Below are 15,922 nucleotides of genomic sequence, written 5' to 3'. Positions count from 1 at the left end.
TCTTTCGATTTTCCTTCATAAATCCAAGCTTCTTGCTTCGTATATGTGCTTGTCCTTGTAAATCAACGTAGATCGGAGTATTTTAGAAGCTTTTCTTCAAAGAATCGTTTAAAAAGAGAGGAATTAACGAAAAGTGTATCAAAGCCGTGAAAGAATTTCCCCGATCTACGTTGATTCGAGAACTTTTTTAGAAATCTAGCTTTGGAATCGAAGAGAGGAGAGAAAGAGCTCTAGGATTATGTAATTAGTTTCTGAGTCGGCATAGTTTGAAGCTCCGACGCGGCGGCGCCACCACCGGCCACCGCGTCGGAGAAAGGAAGAAGATGAACGGAATTAGGTCGGAGAGGAGAGTCACTTGCAGACTCTCTCTCTCTAGAACATTTTAGAGAGAGGATTGGCTTTTGGTTATGAGCATTTCCTTTTGTTTTTCCTTTTATATGCTCATATGCCTTCAACGTGCGCGTGTGCTGCACGTCCTTGTTCCTACGCCTTCACAACCATTGATTGTGCTGTTTAATTACGTGTGCGGTCCTGATTCAACCTTAGTGTGCGTCTGATTAAGCTTATTATGCGCTGCCTGGCTAATCACCGTTAGATCTAGGGTTTTGAAGGGAATGGATCAATCCAACGCCTCTGAGGCATTTGGATGATCCAAACCCACTCAGGACTCTGGGCTTGGGCCTGTTTGTTGAGAATTTCGTGATCTTGCTGCCTTTTGCTATTGTTAACATTGCCTTTTGATATCTACACATCTGTTTCATCAAAAATCCTTTAAAAATTCCATAAGTTTTTTTTTTTATGTTCTTGATATTTTTCTTGACCCTTTTTTGCGATAGTTTTATGTGTAAAGTTTAAGAAAGATATATGTGGTATTTTCTTGTCAATTTGTTTACCATTTTCTTAAAATTTGTGAAGTTTTTTGTAAAATTTGAGTCTAAAAATCCTTTGAAATCCTAAAAAAATTTCTTACATGTTTCTTGTTAGTTTTGTGTTAGTTCTATGATGATTTTGTATATTAAAGGTTAGTAAAAGTGTTCGTGATGTCTTTCTTGCTTACTTGTGATATTTAGTGTTAAAACTTGTGAAAATTGCATGACCTTGATCCAAATTTTTGAAACCTATTGTTGATTGGTAACATGTGGATTAGTGATGAGTCTACATCTGTATTTGATGTGTTTTTTACTATATGTTAATGTGTTGTGGTTGATTACTTGTTCTACTAGTCATGTGAACATTTGTTTGTGAAAATAAGGTGTAAAGATAAGTCTATGAATATGCCATAACTCTTGGTTTGATATTTCTTGGTAATTCTCATGTCATGGCTGAAGTGAACCCTTTGAAAATTGTCATGATATGGGGAATTAGGAGCCTTGATGCTATGGTATATTTTAGATGTACTTTGCCACTTTTAGATTAGAAGTCTTATTATTTTTTGTCAAGTTTCTAAGTAATCCTTTTGGTTATAATTTTCAATTCCTATTTTTCCTTATGCCACTAACCATTTCATTTCATGTTTCATTCGTTCATAAGCATTCCATACTTCATCTCCTCCTTCATCTTATTTCTTGCACTTTAAATTTTACCAAAAAAAATAGAATGTAAAACTTAGGAATTTTGTAATATTTTTCCCTATGCTTTTAAATTCTTGCAAGACCATAAAATGTATCTAGGGTATGATGTAATAAGGACAATGGACTCTAATGATGTACACCGACACAAGCACCGACACATGCACACACATCACATAGATATTTTTAGATGTATGGCTAGGATATGCATGTTTAGATGTATGTTTAGGATTGTATGTTTAGATGAATGCTTAGGCTTTACACTTAGAAAAATCTCTTTTCCAAAAAATATGAACAACATAACTCAAATCTTTTTTCATAATAAACCTTGGGATCAAAATCCCATTGTATTTCCCTTTTCTTTTCTTAAATAAAACCTCAATGAATTTTAATCACACTTTGACTTTCTTTTGCAAAATGACTAATTCAACCTCACAATTTCACAATCTTATGCCCTTGAGGCCTCTCTCTCTCATTCTTCAAATTCCAATTTTCAAACTTAAAATCAACCAACAATAACAAAAACATTTTGGAAGAGAACTACGGTGGATTTGATCCCTTAAACGGGTACGTAGGCAAGGAGCAAAATTCCTTCAATTCAAATAAAATAAAAATCCAAACACTTTCTTCTCCCTCCAATTCTTCGCTTAGATAACTCTTAGGTGTAAATATCATCTTTTAAAATAGCATTTAAAAATAAAGCGCGCGCGTAGAAAGTAAAGACGGTTCCTATAGGATACTATAGTCGTTATGGGTGCCTAACACCTTCCCGTAGCGAAAACAACTCCCGGACCTTGATTCTCAAGGGTTTTGCTTACTTTTTCCCTTCCCAAGAAAAAATGAGATATCACCGGTTAAAAAGGTTCAAACGTAATCAATGTTTGACACCCGAAAACCAAGATAAAACAGCTGGTGACTTCACTGGGGAGATTCGAGAGTTACGCCTAGTCTTTATTTCCATGCTTGCGCTCTTTTTTACTTGTTTTCTTTTACTTGCTTTCTTATGTGAATAAATGTTTAAATTCTAGCAAACGTGTGGGGTGAGAATATCAAAAGTCCTACACCCGGGCTGAGTGAACTTAGGATTTAGGAGGGATATGATCGACAATTCATTCCGGGGGTTGCCTCGTGTTTTGGATTATGCGATCAATCCCACATAGCTGAGGCATTTTGGGGGTGATGTTGTCGGCGCGTGTTGTCGCGTTTAGGCACTTTACTTCTAATTGTTCTATGACGCTATAAACCGTAGATAACCGAACCCATCCATGGCCACTTTCTAGGATGTAGTGCGGAGGCTAAACCGAGTGTTGTCTCGAGCTTTAGTCGTCACGCGATACTACACTCAAGTTAGACCTACTTACGGATAATCATGGAGCGAGTGTTGTCTCGTGACACCATGATATACGTCGGAGAGGTTGCAACTTGGGAACCTTTTTAGAACCCGGTTACTATTATCCAAAGCCCTAGTTTCACCAGACACCGTGTCCACCCATGACTCCTCGACTTTGAACTTCAACCCACCATGTTTTCTCCGAACTTGAACATAATCATGCATACATGCATACATGCATAAACCTTTTTTCCATGCATTGTTATCGAAGGGCTTAGACAAATTGAATTTGTAAACATTGTAGGAATGGGAAAGACTAAGTCCTACAAGTTCAAGAAAGTGGATTTGGCTAGTTTGAGGGATTTTGCACTCAAGATCGAGGATCCGACTGGTTTCCGACACCGTTACGGGGCTTTACTTACTATTCTCCAGACTAATGTGGATGAGAAGCTTGTGCACACTCTAGTGCAATTCTATGATCGGGAGTATCGGTGCTTTACTTTTCCGGACTTTCAGTTGGTGCCTACTCTAGAGGCTTATTCTTGCTTGATGGGTATATCTATTGCTAAGGGGGTACCCTTCGCGGGACTTGAGCATCCTCCTACTTCTTTGGCTATTGCTAAGGATCTCCATCTTACAACTTCCGATGTTTCCAAGAATCTTGTCATTAAGGCTCGCATCCGAGGGTTCACTTTGAAGTATCTACTTGAGAAAGCCAATCTCAAGACCACTTGTCAAGACACTCTCGAGGCTATTCTTGCACTCCTCATCTATGGGCTTATTCTCTTTCCAAATCTTGATGACTTCGTGGACATGAATGCTATTATGATCTTCCACTCCAAGAATCCGGTTCCTACCTTGCTAGCTGACACATACCATGCTATTCACAATCGATCCGGCAAAGGTCGTGGGTACATTCTTTGTTGTGTGCCTCTTCTCTATAGGTGGTTTATTTCGCACCTTCCGAAGTCTTTCCACGACAATCCGGAGAATTGGTCTATTTCACAGAGGATTATGGCTCTCACTCCTAATGAAGTGGTTTGGCTCACTCCAGCTTCTAGAGTCAAGGAAATCATCTTCGGTGGTGGGAAGTTTCTTAATGTACCTCTTCTTGGTACCCGGGGTGGAATCAACTATAACCCGGAGCTCGCCTTGCGACAATTTGGTTTCCCGATGAAAGAAAAACCTATCAATCTTGCTACATCTCCTTACTTCTTCCACTACTCCAATGCACCCACGGGAATAAGAGAGGATTTCATGGAAGCTTGGTCTAAGCTTCGAAGGAAAGAGGTGAAGCATATGGGTGTAAGGTCCGGTGTTGCTCATGAGGCCTATACGCAGCGGGTGATAAACCAAGCTGAGGAGATTGGTATGCCTTACCCCTCTATGAGATATGTGTCTGCATCTATTCCTACCATGCCTTTGCCTCTACTTCCACCTACTCAGGAGATGTATCAGGAGTATCTAGCTATGGAGAGTCGGGAGAAGCATCAGTGGAGGACTAGATACTATGAGGCTGAGAACTTGATCATGACTTTAGATGGAAAGGATGAGCAGAAGACTCATGAGGTTTTGACACTGAAGAAAGAGTTGGCTAAGGCTAGGAGAGAGATTGAAGAGAAAGATAGGTTGCTTATGAGAGACTCCAAGAGGGCTAGGGGTGCCCGTGACTTCTATGCGCGATAATGCAGCTATGAGTCTGAGTCTGAGGATGACGCTTCCACTTCCTATGCTTGAGGATTTCTGTTTCCTGTTGTTATTTTCAGTTGTTTAGGTTGTTTTATATTTCAAAATCTATCCCTTGGCTTAGCATTTCAAAGGGAATCGTCTTGTAAAACTATATGTTGGTTGTTTGTTTCCCGTTTATGTTAATTGTTGTTTAGTAATGTTTACAAACTTCTAATTTGTCTAAAACCCTTCGGTAACGCAAAAAGAGTCTTTTTGCATGTGCATTAACACATCTCATGCATCATATGCATTCATTGGTCACAAAAGACTTCTCTCGTGCTCATTGCCTCCTGGTTTTGTCCGCCGCAGTCTGAAAAGTGGCCCGTGTTCGCAAAATTTACCAACCAGATAGAGTTCATCAAACAAGATTTTACAAGAGAAGAATCATGGCTAACTTTGAAGAAGAAAATGCTCAGCTCCGTGCCGAATTGGCTACTATGAAAGAAGACTTGGCTAAGGCTCATGACGCTATGTCCACTATGATGGCTACACAAGAACAACCAGCCATATCTGTTCCAGTTTCTACTGAAGTGATCCCATCTATCCCACTGTCTACTGTGATGTCTGATGCTCGGTTTGCTATGCCCAATGGACACCCTTTTGGGCTCTCAGCTTTCTATTCTCCCAATACTGCTGCTGGTGTCTCTAGTTTTGCTGGTCAAGGACAGATTCCTATGACAACTTTTGCTGGTGTAAGCACTTCTATGCCTCAAGTAACTACTGTTGGTACCAACCCTGTTGTACACACTGTGCAACAGGTGATTGATGTCGATACTCCGCGTGGGCAAGACCCTGTAATGGAGGCTATGAGACAACAGTTAAGGGAGTTGGCTGGAGAACTCCGTGAGGTCAAAGCTAGCCGTGGGAACGGTGTTTCTGCTAAGGCTCGTGATCTATGTCTGGTGTCCCGATTTGAGGTTCCTAAGAAGTTCAAAGTGCCAGATTTTGACAAATACAATGGATCTTCTTGTCCACATAGCCATGTCATTCGGTACGTCCGAAAGATGGCCAATTATGCAGATAATGATGCACTGATGATACACTGCTTCCAGGACAGCCTGGCAGAAGATGCGGCAGATTGGTACACAGGTTTGAGCAAAGACAATATCCATACTTTTGAGGAACTTACTGCTGCTTTTGAAAATCATTATGAGTTCAATACCCGTTTGAGGCCAAATAGGGACTCTCTTAAGTCTTTGTCTCAGAAATCAGATGAAACCTTCAGTGAATATGCTCAGAGGTGGAGAGGGGCAGCTGCCCGTGTTTCTCCTCGGCTTGATGAGGAAGAATTGACACAGACATTCCTGAAGACTTTGAAGAAGGAATACAAGGAAAGAATGATAGTCTCGGCACCAAACAACTTCTCCAACATGGTTACTATGGGAACTCGTCTAGAGGAGGCTGTCAGAGAAGGTATCATTGTTCTTGAAAAGGGTGAGTCTTCAGCCGGTGCACCAAAGAAGTACGGTAATGGCCACCATAAGAGGAAAGAATCTGAAGTAGGGATGGTATCTGATAACCCATCTACAGCTGCTACACAATTACCTCTGTCCTACCAATACATGCAGTACTCTCAACATCCTTTCTTCCCTCCATTCTACCAGCAATATCCTCTGCCACCGGGTCAACCACCAGTGCCCGTTAATGCCATTGCTCAACAAGTACAACAACAGCCTCCTGCTCAACAGCAACAGCAGCAACAACAGGGTCCCCGACCCATAACTTCTTTTCCACCAATACCAATGCGGTATGATGAGCTGCTCCCAACTTTACTTGCTAAAGGCCACTGTGTCACCAGACCAGGCAAGCCTCCGCCTAATCCTTTGCCTCCTAGGTTCCGACAGGATCTTACATGTGAATTCCATCAGGGTGCTCAAGGCCACGATGTTGAGGGTTGCTATGCTCTGAAGTATATTGTAAAAGACCTGATCGAAAAAGGACGGTTGACTTTTGAAAACAGTGTTCCTCATGTTCTTGACAATCCACTTCCAAACCATGCTGCTGTTAACATGATCGAGGCTTTCGAAAGAATCCCCGTTCCTCAAGAGGATCCCACGTTGAATGTCCGTAACATTGTTACTCCTTTGGTGCCACTACATATCAAGCTTTGTCAGGTTTCTTTGTTCAATCACGATCATGCTTCTTGTTCAGAATGTCTTCAAAATCCTATGGGTTGTTGTGTGGTGCAAGATGATATCCAGAGTCTGATGGATGACAAGCACTTGATTGCCAGTGATGTATGTATGATCGTGCCAGTGTTTCATGATTCTCCGGGTTAAAATGCATCTCAGACAAGGAATGTTGAACCTTTGGTGATCAGGTTACCCGGTCCGGTATCTTATGCCTCTACAAAAGCAATCCCTTACAAGTACAATGCAACCATGATTGAGAATGTAGTAGAAGTGCCTCTGGTATCCCCAGCTACGGTTGATAATGTTGCGGGAGAAATTACAGCTCTGAGAAGCGGAAAAGTCCGTCCACCCTTGTTCCAAAAGAAGGTGGTTGCGCCTATTGCTACAATAACTCCACCAGTTGCTCCTCCTATTGACAGGAACCTCGGCCCAACAGGCCAATCTATTGACGAGTCTAATCTGGATGAAATTCTGAGGCTTATCAAAAAGAGTGATTATAAGATTGTGGACCAGCTGCTGCAAACTCCGTCAAAAATATCCATCTTGTCTCTGCTCTTAAGCTCAGAAGCTCACAGGAAAGTGTTAATGAAGGTATTGGAACAGGCCTGTTGATCATGAAGTCTCTGTGGATCAGTTCGATGGAATAATGGGTAACATTACTGCTTGTAATAACTTGGGGTTTGGTGATGATGAACTCCCCGAAGCAGGAAAACACCACAACTTGGCTCTACATATCTCGGTGCACTACAAGTCTGACATGATATCCAATGTACTGGTGGACACTGGATCATCCTTGAATGTAATGCCTGAGTCTACACTGAGACAGTTGAGTCATCATGGAATTTCTCTGAGGGGAAGTAGCTATCTGGTTAAGGCTTTCGACGGATCTCGCAAAGATGTTCTCGGGGAGGTAGATCTGCCAATTACCATTGGTCCCGAGACATTTCAGATTACTTTCCAAGTCATGGACATCAATGCTTCTTATAGTTGTCTCCTCGGAAGGCCGTGGATTCACGACGCTGGGGCAGTAACTTCTACTCTGCATCAGAAACTCAAGTTTGTAAGGAATGGTAAGCTTGTCACTGTGCATGGTGAAGAAGCATATCTGGTTAGCCAAGTGTCATCTTTCTCTTGTGTTGAAGCAGGGTCCACTGAAGGGACGTCATTTCAAGGCTTGACTGTTGAAAGTGCAGAACCCCGGAGAGCTAGTGCTAGTATGGCTTCGTTGAAAGACGCTCAGAAGGCTGTTCAAGAAGGGCAAGCTGCCGGCTGGGGCAAAGTGATTCAGATTTTGGAGAATAAGCGTAAAGAGGGCCTTGGATTCTCCCCAACATCAGGCGTTTCAACAGGAACTTTCTATAGTGCTGGGTTCATTAATACTATTGCTGAAGATGCTGCTGGAAGTAGTTATGTGCCTACATTTGTTATACCAGGAGGCACCGTGAGAAATTGGGAGGCCATTGATGTTCCTTTAGTCATGCATGCTTCCATGTAATGTGTCTTGTTGCTCATGTTTTTCTTTGTTTTCAAAATAACAATCCTTTCGCTCTGCCCAAGGCGAAAGTGATATCATTGTAAGGGCATGTTTGTTTCGGCATTGCCGTTATCAATAAAAGTTGTCGTCTTTCTCACGACTCTTTGTTTTTTTTACTTTTTAGTGCCTTTTTCTTGGAAATAATGGTAATGCCAGAAAAAACCAAAACATCTGTATTTTCTTATTAATTTCAAAAATCTGAATGAAAAACATTTTTCTAAAATCATCCCAATCATATTATGCAGATTGAACCACAATAAACCCGTTGAACACAGTGACCCTATGGTTCCTCCAAATTTTGAATTCCCTGTATATGAAGCTGAAGATGAGGAAGATGATGAAGAGATACCGTATGAGATCACTCGACTACTTGAACAGGAAAGAAGAGCCATTCAGCCTCACCAGGAAGAGATTGAGCTCATCAACCTGGGTACTGAAGAGAACAAGCGAGAGATCAAGATCGGTGCAGCACTTGAACCAGAAGTGAAAAAGAAGATTACTCAGCTTCTCCATGATTATCCAGATGTCTTTGCATGGTCCTATGAAGATATGTCGGGTCTAGATCCCAAGATTGTGGAACATCAGATACCGACAAGACCTGAATGTCCTCCTGTCAAACAGAAATTGAGAAGGTCTCGTCCAGACATGGCTCTTAAGATCAAGGCTGAGGTGCAAAAACAGATTGATGCGGGTTTCCTCATGACAGCTGAATATCCTGAGTGGATTGCCAACATTGTACCAGTACCAAAGAAAGATGGGAAAGTTCGAATGTGTGTTGATTACAGAGATCTGAACAAAGCCAGTCCAAAAGATAACTTCCCATTGCCTCATATTGATGTACTTGTTGACAGTACTGCTCAATCCAAAGTGTTCTCTTTTATGGATGGTTTCTCTGGCTATAACCAGATACGGATGTCTCCTGAAGATAGAGAAAAGACGTCCTTCATTACTCCATGGGGAACATTCTGTTATAAAGTGATGCCGTTCGGCTTGATAAATGCTGGTGCAACCTATCAAAGAGGTATGACCACCCTGTTTCATGATATGATTCACAAAGAGATTGAAGTATATGTTGATGATATGATTGTGAAGTCAAGTGATGAAGAGCAGCATGTTGTGTATTTGAAAAATATGTTTGAAAGACTAAGAAAGTACAAGCTGCGTTTGAAACCTAACAAGTGCACGTTTGGTGTAAGATCTGGAAAGTTGCTAGGCTTCATTGTCAGCCAAAGAGGCATTGAAGTTGATCCTGACAAAGTCCGAGCCATCAGGGAAATGACGGCCCCTCAAACTGAAAAGCAAGTCAGAGGTTTCCTCGGACGTCTGAATTATATTTCAAGATTTATATCTCACATGACTACTACCTGCGGACCAATTTTCAAATTGCTCAGAAAGAATCAGCCTGTTGTATGGAATGATGAATGTCAGGAAGCTTTTGATAGCATTAAAGAATACCTATTAGAACCACCTATCCTCGTCCCGCCAGTAGAAGGAAGGCCTTTGATTATGTATCTCTCAGTGTTAGATGATTCTGTGGGTTGTGTCCTCGGTCAACAAGACGAGACTGGAAAGAAAGAACATGCTATCTACTATCTGAGCAAGAAGTTCACCGACTGTGAGACTCGGTATACAATGGTTGAAAAGACTTGTTGTGCTTTAGCTTGGGCTGCCAAACGCCTGCGTCATTATATGGTGAATCATACAACTTGGTTGATATCCCGAATGGATCCAATCAAGTACATCTTTGAGAAGCCTGCAGTTACTGGAAAGATTGCACGTTGGCAAATGTTGTTGTCTGAATATGATATTGTGCACAAAGCTCAGAAAGCAATCAAAGGAAGCATCCTTGCTGAGCATCTTGCTTGTCAACCTCTTGATGATTACCAGCCAATTAAGTTTGATTTCCCTGATGAAGAGATTATGTATCTAAAAGCAAAAGACTGTGAAGAGCCACTGATCAATGAAGGGCCGGATCCCAATAGCAAATGGGGATTGGTGTTTGATGGTGCTGTCAATGCTTATGGTAAAGGAATTGGGGCCATTATTGTAACTCCGCAGGGGCACCACATTCCTTTCACAGCTCGAATAACTTTTGAATGCACAAACAACATAGCTGAATATGAAGCCTGCATCTTGGGCATTGAAGAAGCCATTGACATGAGAATCAAGCACCTTGACATCTATGGAGATTCTGCACTTGTTATTAATCAGATAAAGGGTGAATGGGAGACTCATCATGAGAAGCTGATCCCTTACCGTGACTATGCAAGACGTCTATTGACATACTTTACAAAGGTTGAACTGCACCACATCCCTCGGGATGAAAACCAGATGGCTGACGCTCTTGCTACTTTGTCTTCTATGTTTCGTGTCAATCATTGGAATGATGTGCCCGTAATCAAAGTGCAGCATCTTGATAGACCCGCTCATGTGTTTACTATTGAAAATATGCCAAATCAGACTGATGAAGATGTGAATGACAAGAAGCCTTGGTATCATAACATCAAACAGTTCTTGCAGAATCATGAATATCCACCTGGTGCTTCCAACAGGTATAAAAAGACCTTGAGACGATGGGCTAGCAAATTCCTTCTGGACGGAGAAATCCTATACAAGAGGAACTATGACATGGTCTTGTTGAGATGTGTTGACAAACAAGAAGCTGAGAAATTGATGCACGACGTACATGATGGTACTTTTGGGACCCACGCTTCGGGTCGCACTATGTCAAGAAAATTGTTAAGAGCCGGCTATTACTGGATAACTATGGAGCTTAACTGCCACAAACATGCCAAGAGATGCCACAAATGTCAAATTTATGCTGACAAGATTCATATGCCTCCACATGCCCTCAATGTTATCTCTTCCCCATGGCCTTTTTCTATGTGGGGCATTGACATGATCGGAAGAATTGAACCAAAAGCTTCCAACGGGCATCGTTTCATTCTAGTGGCAATTGACTATTTCACCAAGTGGGTTGAAGCTGCTTCCTATGCAAACGTGACCAAGCAAGTGGTAGTAAAGTTTATCAAGAATAACATCATCTGTCGATATGGTGTTCCTAACATCATCCGCTAACAAGAACATCAAGAAGATTGTTCAGAAGATGGTCACTACTTACAAAGACTGGCATGAAATGCTACCATTTGCCTTGCATGGTTACCGTACTACAGTGCGCAGTTCAACCGGGGCAACTCCTTTCTCTTTGGTATATGGCATGGAAGTAGTTCTCCCTCTGGAAGTGGAGATTCCATCTCTTCGAGTGATCATGGAAGCAAAATTAACTGAGGCTGAATGGTGTCAAAGTCGGTACGATCAATTGAATCTGATTGAAGAGAAACGTATGGATGCTATGGCTCATGGACAGCTGTACCAAGTGCGAATGAAGAATGCTTTTGACAAGAAAGTCCGACCTCGAGAGTTCAAGGAAGGCGAACTTGTATTGAAAAGGAGGATGAGCCAGCAACCCGACCCAAGGGGCACTACAACATTTTTTGCTTTAGGCAACGACGCAAAAGCGTGGCTTAAAGGGCCAAAACCGTTGCCTGAATGCTTATACTACGGTTTACAGGGCGTGGTATATGCGGCCGTTGCCTATTCCTATAGACCATGGTTATTGTGCTTTCGCCAACGAAAGATGAAAATCGTCGCTAGAGAGTGTGAAGAAGCCACGGTTTATGAATATCTTTTAGCCAACGGTTTAGTTTATGCCACAACTGTAAACCGTCGCATATAATCTAGGTCACGGTTTACTCTGCAAGTGTTAGACCACGGTTAAGTTTTTATCCACAGCTACAAAACCGTGGCCTATAAGCTTTAAAGAAAATAAAAAAAATATATATAATTGGCCAAACGCCTGAGTTCTCTTGGCATGGCACTACTTCACCCTCAATTCTAGTTTTTGTAAATGCATCAGTTCTAAGACACTACACATCGCAAAATTTTAAGGTTTGTACTACAATTCGATTTTTTCAATTTCAAAACATCAAATACTCAAAATTAACAAATTCGAACACAATTGTACACGTAAAAAACTAGAATTTTGTAGATATGAAAATTAAAATCCTCAATTCTTACAAGGCGAAATGTATAGCTAAAACAACAAGAAAAAATGGAGTCTCCCACTTAATGACATTACAACCAAAACTCAACACAAGTAGCAAAAAAATGCAAGACCATCATTGTACATGGAAGAGAAAAGAAAACAAGTAGTCGTAGATCTTGTAGAAAACAACCAGCCAAGAGAGTCATGCGCAATCCAACATCAACTTTGAGAATAATCTACAACACAAACTACCATAATGTCACAATGTTCATAACAAGAATCCAATGATAATTTCCTACACCATAACTTCTACAAGTAGATAAACATTGTTAGACTAGTAGTATAGGAACTAAGGATTTCATGTTGCAAGTAAAGAACCATAGCACAACTAAAATCACACCATCCCAACTTGATACAAGAGGCCCTTAATCACTACTTATCAAGAACAACAACAAGAAACTAAAACTAAATAAATAAAATTGAAGCAAAACTATAAGGAAGTAAATAAGGACAAAACTATGAACAAGTAACAATAGTAAGAGGGAGAGTTTTTTTTTTCTCCTTTAAATAGATAACATAACATTTATAAGATGGTTAATTGTCATTGATTTGAACGTGTATTTTCTCTCCCTCTTAAAGGTAAAACTCATACTAAATATTTTGCTGAAAATCATCATTTAAACCTTACTCATAAACTCATATTTTGAATATTTAGAGGAAATCCCTTATCATTGTATTGTGCAAATAAAAACTATCACCACTCCACATACACACACAAATATACAACTAGTATTTTACACCGTACAACAAATCTACCAAGGAAATTACTAACAATAGACAACATAGTTTATGAAAATTAAGATTGAAAAACTTAGTCGAGCACACACACACAAGAGAAACAAATAATTATTGAATCCAGTCACATGGACAACAGCACACACATAAAAATTATTGAAGCACATATACAAGTTAGAGACATAGAAAAAGAAAAGAAACTTAACTATATCATCTCTTTGTTGGGATATCATGATAGAGCCATTGGTGCGAAGGGATCTTCCCAATCCATTACAATTAGATGATATGTTTGTATTTGTTAGACTTGCAGCAAAGCCACCTGAAACAAATGAGATGAATTTTTCAATGACATATATGATTAGTGAAAGAGATAGATAGATTGACATAATCAGAAGAATGAAATACATCATTATTAATACAATGCCTAAAGATATGGTTCACCTTTCTAAGCTTGAGAAGATGTTAAGCGGGTAGTACTTGGTGATATTGGGGTGTCAATGTCATGTGATATTGGTCAACTACAATGTCACAAGTGGCTTTCTTCTCTCACTCTCACAAGATTTCTTTTTTTTGTATGTTTGTGACATTGTGGTTGTCTAATGTCACATGACATTGAAACCTTTCACCCAAGAGCTACCCGATGTCAAGCACAACACCAACCACAAACTGTTCACACAACAATTCAGCAACAAGGAAATTGGAAGCAGAGAAAAATTATGTAAAAATAATAAAACATCATTATGCCTAATCATGACTTACCTATAACCTACAATAATAATATTACCAATAGAATACAAGAAAAAATTAGTGCAAACATAAGATAATATAAACAATAGCAATACACGTAAACACTACAATTTGTCAAATAACAATCTATAATAGCAAAAAAAAGGTTAAAAAATATTTTAAGACTATAAATAACGTCAAATTTTAAGGAGAATTGTTTTAAGTGAAAATTGGGGTTTTTTTTATTTAATGTTGAAATCTAATCAATCTAATGAAGTAAAGTCACTATCTAATGAAGTAAAGTCACTTACCATTGATTGAGGAAACGGTAAAGGATAACAAAAAGTACCCAAAATAAGGGAAAAAATGAATTTTAGCAAAACAGAGTTAAAAGTATTTTAAGACTACACATAATGTCAAATTTGAAGGAAAATAAATAAGGGTTTTAGATAAAAATTGGGGCTTTTTATTTTACAATGCAATCTAAGAAAAAGTAAGGTTACTTACATAGATTAACGGCATCCATGAGAATGAATTCGAACTGTCATTAGATCTAAAACAGATCTAGAATTGGAGAAGAAGATAAAACAGGACTGGAGGTTCCCAAAACGCCAAAACGAACAGGTAAAAGGAAAGATCTCGTTAACATGACTGAGAAAATAGTCTTCTTTTTTAGAATAGGCTGGCGTGGTGGCCGGATTGACGCCGGAAAGCAACCAGAGGCGTGGGTTTGGTTGGGAAAGAACTTCAACACTAATTCTCCTTGTTTTGAAAGAGAGAGAGAAAAAACAATTGAAATGTGTGGGTCTGTGCATTTACGTTTGAGTGTTTTAGTTCTAAAATGTTTACACACGTGTTTTAGTTCTAAACAAAAGGTATACATGTGCCAAGTAACTACTATTCTAGTTTAATTATTATTATTAATTATTAATTATTTTTCTAAGGATAATTATTATTACTCTTTCAAATAGTTCTAAAATGTTTACACACGTGTTTTAGTTCTAAACAAAAGGTATACATGTGCCAAGTAACTACTATTCTAGTTTAATTATTATTATTAATTATTAATTATTTTTCTAAGGATAATTATTATTACTCTTTCAAAAAAGGATAACTATTATTAATTAATATTATTTAGCTCTAAATAAAAGGTATAGTAACTACTAATTCGTCTTATAAAAAAATCTATTAATTCTAGTTTTATTATTATTATTACTCCATCTTCTCCTTCTATTTTTTCTTCTTTAATGAGAACTTTTGTTGAATTTTGAGAAACTCCTCATGATAAAGCTACATATAATTGACCTTGGCTGAAAACATGCCGTGGAAGATAGATTCTGACATTGTGAATGATCTGCCCTTGTGACTTATTTATGGTAATAGCAAAACTTAGTCTAACGGGAAACTTTGTTACTAATATTTTTTTTAGATGATTTAATGTCCAATCTTTAACATTATATTTTGCTCACATTTGTTACTAATCTTTTTTTTCCAGATGATTTAAAGTCTAATCTTTAACATTATTTTTTGCTCATGTTTGTTACTAATCTTTTTTTTAGAGCATTTAAAGTTCAATCTTTAACATTATTATTTTTTGCTCATGTTTGTTACTGATCTTTTTTTTAGAGGATTTAAAGTCCAATCTTTAATATTATTTTTTTGTCACGTTTGTTACTAATCTTTTTTTTAGAGTATTTAAAGTTCAATCTTTAACAATATTTTTTGCTCACGTTTGTTACCAATCTTTTTTTAGAGGATTTAAAGTCCAATCTTTGACATTTTTTTTGCTCACGTTTGTTACTAATCTTTTTTTAGAGGATTTAAAGTCCAATCTTTAACATTATTTTTTGCTCACGTTTGTTACTAATCTTTTTGGGAGATTAGTCATTTTAGTCCCTGAATAGGAAAGGAGTCGTGACTTTAGTCCTTGAATGCAGATAAATTGTAAAATAGTCCATGAATGTAGACTCTGTTAGTCAATTTAGTCCCTGAATGCAGACTCTGTTAGTCAATTTAGTCCCTAAAATTGACCAACAGAGTCTACGTTCATGGACTGTTTTGCAA

General features: G+C 38.9%; 1 long non-coding RNA gene across 2 annotated transcripts; it reads right to left on the bottom strand.

Annotated features, from left to right (window-relative positions):
* Nucleotides 1-12,310: 12,310 nt before the first annotated feature.
* LOC146915069 (uncharacterized) lies at nt 12,311-14,688 on the bottom strand. 2 transcript variants are annotated; one of them, XR_015014472.1, is made up of 3 exons: nt 14,366-14,688; nt 13,339-13,451; nt 12,311-12,573 (listed from the first exon to the last, which is right to left on the bottom strand). It is a non-coding gene; the product is annotated as an uncharacterized LOC146915069 (long non-coding RNA). The 2 variants fall into 2 exon arrangements; XR_015014471.1 differs by having other exon boundaries at nt 12,311-13,451.
* Between the last annotated feature and the right edge of the window lie 1,234 nt (nt 14,689-15,922).

Source organism: Medicago sativa, chromosome 6 (genome assembly GCF_051527215.1).
Source record: "Medicago sativa cultivar Bolivia chromosome 6, Bolivia_mono, whole genome shotgun sequence".
Taxonomy (NCBI): domain Eukaryota; kingdom Viridiplantae; phylum Streptophyta; class Magnoliopsida; order Fabales; family Fabaceae; genus Medicago; species Medicago sativa.
This window is presented reverse-complemented; position numbering and strand designations above follow the sequence as displayed.